Consider the following 8,366-nt stretch of genomic DNA (forward strand, 5'->3'; position numbering starts at 1 on the left):
GCTGCGGACCCCTGCGTGGGAGCTGCGGGCCCTCGCGCCCCGGGAACAGAGCAGGAGCGAAGGTAGAGCCTGCTGGGCAGTTGGCGTATGACTAAACCCCATTGCTATTTTATGGACAAACAGCCTCGCCACACCTATAATTAGAGGCTCTGTCAAAGCTTTGGAGCTAAAGCAGCCCTGCTGCACGGACTCCTGGTCTGGAGGCTGCTGTGCACGTCCGTCTGTTTGTATTGGACCGGGGAAGGGGAGAAGCCGCAGCGCTTTCTGCAACCCTGTTGCTAGCACAAACTTCATGACCTGGCATCCTGATGGTCATTAAACTGAGAGCGTCTTCAGCGGTGCGGGAAAGGTCAGGGCTGGAGATCTGTCCAGCTAAAATCCCCAAGAATTGAGTTATTCCTTCACCGGGAGGTTTGCTTACGTTTTGTGAAGGACTCCTTTTTGAAAAGAACTGTCGGGTGTAGTGAGACGTGGAAACTCTGCTCGATTTGCTCAGTGTTTAACTTTGGAAATGCTTTGTCGCCCTCATGCCTGTTTGCCTGATGTGAGGCAGCGGCTGCAGAGCGCAGCAGCGCGACAGTGCGTGAGAGGTTAAATGGTTGTGATCGGCCTCCAGGGAACAGGGGAGCAGGAGCCGCTGACAGCGTAAAACTGTGGTGGAATCGGGTGGCGTGGAGGAGACGGCCTGGGATTCGTACGTGAGCAGCGAAAGGAGGAGGGAGCTCGTGTTTTTTGTTTTACCCTGGGCTCCTTGGGTGCTGGGTTTGGGTGAGGTTCGATCAACAGGTGTTGTCGCCCCAAAGCTTCCTTCCAAAGAAAGCCTCTCCTCTGCAGCCTGGGTGCCTCTGGTAACAGCATCTGTGCGTGCCCGTCTGAGTGGTTTAAATAACCTGGTGGTCTAACACCCCCCCGTGGGGCAGTAGAAACCCTCCCAAAACGGGTCATGCTAGCAGGGCCATGCTCTTACCCGCTGGCGTTCCCACGAGGAAGTGACGGTGGCTCGGCAGGAGTGAAAGTGCCTGCTCGCTGCGGGCAGCAAGGCAGCCCCAAAAGGCGGGGGGGTGGGGGGGGTAAGGGCGCTTGCTGCCGCAACGGAGCGGGGAGCTGCCAGCAACTTCTAAACACCTCGTGGTCGCTGCTGAAGCCGGCTGTGTGGCTGTGCTGCTGGCCCTGGGGAAGGGCCTCTCTGCTTTCCTTGGCTGGGGTAACGCTCCTTGTGCTGAAGGATCTCACTCCAGCTGATGGAGGAACAGAAGGGGAGGAGGATGCGAGCAGAGATGCCAGTGTTAAATCCAAGTGTTCTTTATGCGGGAACATAAAGTTGGATCCTCTCAGCCTGTTTGCCGAGCGACTTGGCATGACATTTTGACGGTGATCAATAGCAAAAACATACAAGCTCCTGCTCTCCTCTCGCTTTGCTCGTGGTGGAGATTTGAACCGAACTAGCCAGGCACCGTTCTTGGAGCAGTGTAAAAATAGACTTCTTCCCCCCACCCCATCCTGTTACATTTGAAGCTGTGTGCTGGATTCTGGAGTCTCCCTCTCTGCTGCTGCGAGAAAGACCAGGCGTGTAGCATTTGCTGTATATGTGGTGTTTTGTTTTGTTTTTTTTTTTCCTGGGCAGGGCAGAGACCGTTGTCTCTGCTAATGAGTCCCTGAGATTTGTTCCTGCTGCAAAGGTACAGAGTAGCCATGGATGTCCGCAGCCCTGGGGTGGCGGAGCCCATGCGTTGGACAAGGCTGCCGGCTCTCCATGGTATTGCAGGAGCTTGCGTGGACTGTGCTAAGATGGGCAATCAGCCAGCTCTGCTGCTGTTGGGCATATGCAGGCAGCCAGCTCTGTGTGTTTGGGAGCTCAGAGGTGAAACAGAGCAGCCTCTTTTTTAGATAGCTGCTCTCTGGCAAGGCTGACTTGGATTGAGATTCGCCCCCACGCTCTCCCGTTCTCAAGGAGGAGCCAGAATGTGGCAACCAAATTGCAGAGCAAATCGGTGTGAAGAGAAACCAGCTCCTGCTCTTTCCCGGACTGTGTTTTTCACACCTGATCTGCAGCTTCTCTGACCTAGGCACCTGGAATTGGGGTGACTTCTCTGCTTTTCTCCTCATTCCAGGATCTAAAAGAGAAGAAGGAAGTTGTTGAAGAAACAGAAAATGGCAGAGATGCACCAGCCAACGGCAATGCTGTGAGTATGGCTAAGATCTGCAGGGAGAGGCAGCCCTTACGCCAACGCCTTTTTTTTTTTTTTTTTTTTCCTCCCCCTTCTTGCTTTTGCTGTGAGCTTGTCCCCAGGCCTGCTGAGAGGGGACCCCTCCAAATGGCTGCACTGCACCCTGCAGAGCCCCCGAGCCTTTGGGGCTTCAGGTTCAACAGACGCTCCTCAGCCTGTGGGCAGTTCATGTGTGTGCAGAACGGAAGGGCTGGGCTTGGATCCCCTCCCCGAAAGCTGTCTGAGGTTGTGTACAGTGCCACCTCCTTCCTAGGAAAAACACCGTAGATTTACAGTGTTGCAATCGGTTGAGCGGGGAAACATCTTGTGCACAAGTAAACCCGTTGGTTTCCTATTTTTAACATGCTGGGGAAAATTCATGGTGCTGCATTTGAGTGTCACAAGAGCCTTTGCAGCCCTTGTCTTGGCCTCAAAGCTGCAGCCCCAAGTTACCCTAGACTCCATCCTTGGTGCCTGGGCTGCCAGTGTCTGTGTGGAGCAGGCAGGAAGCAGGACGTGCACCCGGGGCTCCGGGGCCCTGGTGCTTTGCTTTAGGCAGGAAAGGTGGGGGACATGCATTTCTGCTGAGCATCTTTTTCCCCCTTCTACCCCTCCCCAGAGCATTTTTTTTAAGTGATATTTTGTCTTGCCAAGGAGAACGAGGAAAACGGAGAGCAGGAGGCTGACAACGAAGTAGACGAAGAGGAAGAGGAAGGTGGTGAGGAAGAGGACGAAGAGGAAGAGGGTGATGGTAACTTTCTTTGTTCCCCCTGCCCCCATCCCATGGCTGTGTCCTGCCCCATACAGCAGACTCCCAGGAAGCAGAGGAGAGCCGAGAGCAGCATCTCCCCCTTGCGGCTGTGGCTGGGCAGCTTTTGCCAGCCAGGCTCTGTCCTTCCTTCCTTCCTTGCCCAGGCCATTGGTGCTGGGAGTGAAATCAGCCTTGAATCCCTTCCAGCAGGTTGAGAGCAGATTCCTTCCTTCCTCCCTCCTCTGGCCAGACAGCACTGTACCACAGTGCTGAATAAGCGCATTAGCCCTTCCGTGCGAGTAGTAAAACCTGCCCTTGACTCTTGTGATCGCAACGGCTGCCGCAGATGCGAGTGCCAGCTGATGGGATGGGGACAGCCCTGGATGGCTGTGCCTTGGAGCAGGGGATAGGTCACCATCCTTGCTCCTGGAGCAGCATGCTCAGAGCCTGATGTGGTCCCTCTTCTCCCAGCCCTTTCCCAGGCTGGAAGCTGTGTGGAAGCGGGCAGAGGAACCTGCAGCACTTCCCTGCTCCTCCAACAGGAGCGGACAGGCTTGCTTTGAACCTTCCCTGTCTGCAGTGTCCTGTGTTTCCCTGCCCTCCCCTTCCTGACCCGACCCAGCCTGGAAGTGGGTTTTGGCAGCAGCAACCAGAAATCTAGCAGTGACTTGCCGAATCACTTCTCACCATCCCTGCTATTTTTTTTTTTCCCCCAAGATCTACTTGGATGAATAACATTGTTTATTTTTATCACTTGTTAAGGCTGGGAGAAAACCATTCTTGTTATGCTGAAATGAACTCGGGGCCCTTGATTAGCTGTTAGTAGGTTAATCCCCTGTTAATTTTCAGTTTATGTGCTGACCTACTAACCTGTTGGTTGGTTTTGGGAGACAGGGACAGGGCTGGAAATTTAATGACCGTTAGGCCAGTGCCTATTCAGATGTCGGAAGCAGGGAAGCTCCCTCCTTTGAGGCAGTGCTCTGCTGTCTGCCATGCCCTTTGGTAGGAACTGGCTTGCTAGGGAAATACTGGGAATAGTGGCCCTGTTTATACTCAGGATTTTAACCCTTGGGGACAGAGCACAGTTCTGCTGTGTGCTGTCCTGAGCCTGTCTACCTCCAACCCTGCTTCGGGGTGCAAGTGGGGGACTATTTGTCTTTCCCTGCTCCCCTTGGGCAGGAGGGGGATGCGTGTGCTGCAGGCGCATGTGTGCGGGGTGGAAGTGTTGCTTGGATACTGCTGTGACAAGCCTGGGGAGCTTCGGTCCTGCAGTGCCAGCCCAGCTCGCCGAGCACAGGCACGATTTGGCACGCAGTGCTTGGAGACACGAATGCCTCGCTGGGATCCCGCACAGGCTCTGTCTGTCCATGCCCACTGCCCTTGGGTGATCCCTGCCTGAGAGCTGCACCTGAGCAGCTGAACGCTGCAGGAGAGTTGAAGGCAGCGAGTGCAGCTTGCATCAGCTTTTTTTTTTTTCCCAACACTTGTGGCCAAACTCCATTGCAGTTTGACAGCAGAGGGGAGCTTGAGGGTATATTTTTTCTCACCCTTTTCCCCATCCCATCTCATTATTTGCTTTGCTTAAAGCAGCTCAAAGAACTAAAAATGCTCCCAATCAGCTTGGTGCTGTCACCTGACCTGCCGGCCAGCCCGGTGCATGTGATGGCTGCCGGGGTGTTGATCCATTGCTGGGAGCTAATCTTGGCCCTTCCCGCTGCATGGGACATGCCGTGGCTGGGCCCATGCTGGAGAGGGGAAGGGAGGATGGGCTGACCTTAATCCCGCTGGCTGTCTATACGTGTGGCTCGTGGCGGTGGTTTAAAGCCAGCTTACTGGCCTTAACGCTCTAAGTTTTAGTAGGGTCTTCTGTTACACAAGAGACTTGTCTCGGCAGCCGAGAGGTTGTGCCTCCTCTGGGGCCTTTGGTATTGCCCCTGATGCCCCAAAACTGGCCGAAGGCAATGGATCTGGTCGTTCTGATCCACTGGCCTATTTGAGCTCAAAGTGGGTCAAAGCCCAGAGCTCTCTGCTCATCCTCCTCTCTGGCTGTAAGATAAGTTGGTAGCATTTGTTTGCTGTTCTCATAATTAGAAAGTGTTCTGACTCAGAACTAATGCGTTCTGGCTCTCTTAACTCATTAAAGATGGACTAATAGCTGCAAAGGGAAGCAGAAGTAATCTGGAGCGGTTAGGTGGAGCAGCCACTAGAAAGAGTATTTTCCTCTCCCCTTTTTTTTTCTTTTTCCTCCCCTTTTTGCTGTGATTTCAGCACTCGCAGTAGGTGCTGGTTTTGCTGTCTTGTTGCCCACTCTATAAACGCGGTGTGAGCCGGACTTGATGCTGCTGAGCCTTCTTTCCCCTTTGGTGGGCCAAGTCAGCTGGGGGATGCCCCAAAAGCCCCCATGCTTGGGCACGTGCTCTCCTGAGCAAGGGCTGTGCCAGCTGGGGAGACAGGACCCTGGACATCACAGTGTGGGGCTGAGCCAGAATTAAACCCAGAGGGGAGGTGCATGGTGCTGTAACCCTCTGAGAGGGTCTCAAGTTCCTCTTCCTCTTGCAGGTGAGGAAGAAGACGGTGATGAAGATGATGAAGCTGAGGGAGCCACAGGCAAACGGGCAGCTGAGGATGATGAGGTAGGGAGAGCAGCCAGCCCCTCGGAGCCACCCATGTCCCCAGAGGGCTTTGGAGGGAGCAGCGGTGGGGAGGCTGGGCTGGGCTCTGGGGCTGGAACGCCCTGCCTATGCACTCCCTGTCCCTCTCTGGGGACGTGGCCCAGTTCCCTTTATACCCTGGCCTGGTTAGCAGGGTGTCCGCTCTGGCTGCATGGAGCCATGGGCCCTGGGTTGGGGAGCCCTGGGGTGCTCATGGTGGGCCAGGGTGGAGGTGCTTCAGGGCTTCCTGAGCTGGCTGAGAGAGGGGATTTTGCATGAGGGGGGAAGACTTCTGTGGCTCTGTCCTTGTCCCCCCAAACCCTCTCTTGCCCTGCTGCCGCCTTGGTGTGGCTCTCGCCAGCTCCCCTGACAGCCCTGCTCCCCATCTCCTCTCCTGACGGCTTTGCTTTCCCCCCAGGACGACGACGTCGATCCCAAGAAGCAGAAAACCGATGAAGATGACTAGGCAGCAAATTATTATTATTTTTTTTTTTAAATAAGGAGGAAAACAAACCAACAAAAAAGGCCATTCCGTACCTCCGCTTCGTCTGTCCGGAAGAACGATTCGCCCGTTAGCGGGGAGAGAAACCCCCCCTTCCCCCACAGACCCCTTCCCTCCCAAGCACCAAAACTTCAAGGCCCTGCTTTCTTTCTTAAAAGTACTTTAAAGGAGAATTTGTTTGTATTTTTTATTTACATTTTATATTTTTGTACATATTGTTAGGAGGTCCGCCATTTTTAAGTGATCTCGGATTGACCAAAAGGGGGGCTTTGAAGTGTATATCTCTCGTTACCTATCTCTGACTTTACTTGTGGTGTGACCAGGCCCAAACCATTATCTCAAAGGAGAATAAAACAAAACCTTGTAAAAAAAAAAAATTAAAAAAAAAGACAAAAATGCAAAAAAAAAAAATTTACAATCTTATTCTGAGCATTCCAGTAACTTTTTTTGTGTATGTACTTTAGCTGTACCATAGATCGTGGTTTGTATGAGGTGGCAAGGCCAAAGATAAAAAGGTTTTCTTTTTTTTTTCTGTCTATGAAGTTGCTGTTTATTTTTATTTTTTTCTTTTTTTTTGGCCTGTTTGATGTATGTGTGAAACAATGTTGTCCAACAATAAACCGGAATTTTATTTTGCTGAGTTGTCCTAACAAGGCTGCCTCCCAACTGCTGCTTTATGTTTTAGTTTTCATTTGTTTTAGTGTTTTATTTCTTTCTCCCCTTCTTTCTCTCCTTCCTTTTGTTCTTTGCTTTGGACTTGGGCTGGGAGGAGAGTTGGAGAGGGGGTAGAGAGGTACAGGGTGTTGATGGGGAGGCGCTGTGGGCCCAGCTCCTAGCTGTGGAGCTGTGCCATCCCCCTGCTGCTGTGCTCAGGACAGGTGAGACAGCCCCTTCTCTTGGCTGTGCTCTTTGGAGAGCTGTGACTGTGCCCCCTGCATGGCCTCTGGCTGCTCTTGGAGACAGGTTAGGCTGGGAAGCCATCAGAGATCCAGGTGAAGTGGAAGGGAGCTGGGGTGTGTGGATCTGGGGTGCTCAATGCTCCTGCTGTCCCTCTATAATCTGATGTTGTTGGGGGTTGCATTTGGCTGGTGCGGTGGGGATGAGAAACCCATCACAAAAATCCTTCCATTGCAATGTCTGCTGCAGGTAGGTCACCTGCCCATGGTGGGTGCTGAGGCCACCCCTTCCTTCAGGCTGCCTGGGGCAGCATGGGACCAGGATGTGTCCCCTGGAGGAGGCAGTGTTCAGGAGGGATTGAATTCACCCAGAACTGGTCCCTGAGGGATGCTCCAGCCTGCACCAGTTGTCTGGCAATTTCTAGGGTGCCAAATTAGGGGAGACTTGGTGGTGGGGCCTGGGGAGGCAGGCTGGGGTTTGTCTGTCTGCTTTAACCAAACCAGAAATGCTGTAACTTAGCCTAGACCTCTGCTGCTTTGCTTCTAACCTTCCTCCAACTCATTTTTTCCCTCCCTTTAGGGCATTGGAGCTCAGAATACCTCAGCCTGCTCTGCCAGCGCAGAGACCCCTTTGCAGGAGCTCCCCTTGTATCTGCACTTCCCAAACCCTCACCCCGGCTCTGTCGAGTCCTTACCCCACTGACCTGGCCCTGTACTGAAGCCCTGCCTGATGGTCTCATTCCCTCCTCTCACCCTGCAATCCCAGCAGTTGGTGTTGGGATGCTGGGGGGTGATTTTTTTTCTGTATTTTTTAAAAGAAGAGGAACCATCATGCGTTTAATGCGCTGGCTGTGAGGGTCACAGCTCCTGATCCCCAGGAGCAGCCAGGTCACTTAACTCTGTGTTTACACCGGTGGCAAATAAGCTCAAAATCTGGCTCCTTGTCCTTAATTATCCAACTAATCGTGGTGCCAGCTGATAGCTTATCAGATTTACCGCCTCGATTCACAGGCCATATCCAGCCCTGTCTCTTGCCTGCCTGGGTGATGGGGTGCTTGCTGCAGGGCTGGAGGCCCCCACTGGATTTCATTAGCGGGTGCTCCGATGTTCCTGATGGGATGTGACCACATGGGAGCGGCAAATGACATTCCTGAGTGTCACTGTACAGCTGGGTGGTGCTTTGTTGTGCGGCGCCAGGAGCCGTGCCTGTGTCCCCGCCGTGGCTGCCCCGCGCATGGCTCATGCACGGTGGTGGGCTCCGATGACGTGCGATTTGAACTGGTGCTTGCAGATTTGCAAGGCAAATTATTCAAATAAGTTTCTGCGGATGAGGAGTGGGTGAGAGCAGGCTCTGCGTGT

General features: G+C 53.3%; 1 long non-coding RNA gene across 2 annotated transcripts; it reads left to right on the top strand.

The window, feature by feature from the left end:
• The first annotated feature begins 2,069 nt into the window (after nucleotides 1–2,069).
• Nucleotides 2,070–6,132, top strand: LOC118451834. 2 transcript variants are annotated; one of them, XR_004841407.1, is made up of 4 exons: nucleotides 2,070–2,183; nucleotides 2,865–2,958; nucleotides 5,518–5,591; nucleotides 6,028–6,132. It is a non-coding gene; the product is annotated as an uncharacterized LOC118451834 (long non-coding RNA). The 2 variants fall into 2 exon arrangements; XR_004841406.1 differs by having other exon boundaries at nucleotides 2,071–2,183; nucleotides 2,865–2,952.
• Nucleotides 6,133–8,366: the final 2,234 nt, after the last annotated feature.

This window comes from Egretta garzetta, unplaced genomic scaffold (genome assembly GCF_000687185.1).
Source record: "Egretta garzetta isolate BGI_Z169 unplaced genomic scaffold, ASM68718v1 scaffold172, whole genome shotgun sequence".
Taxonomy (NCBI): domain Eukaryota; kingdom Metazoa; phylum Chordata; class Aves; order Pelecaniformes; family Ardeidae; genus Egretta; species Egretta garzetta.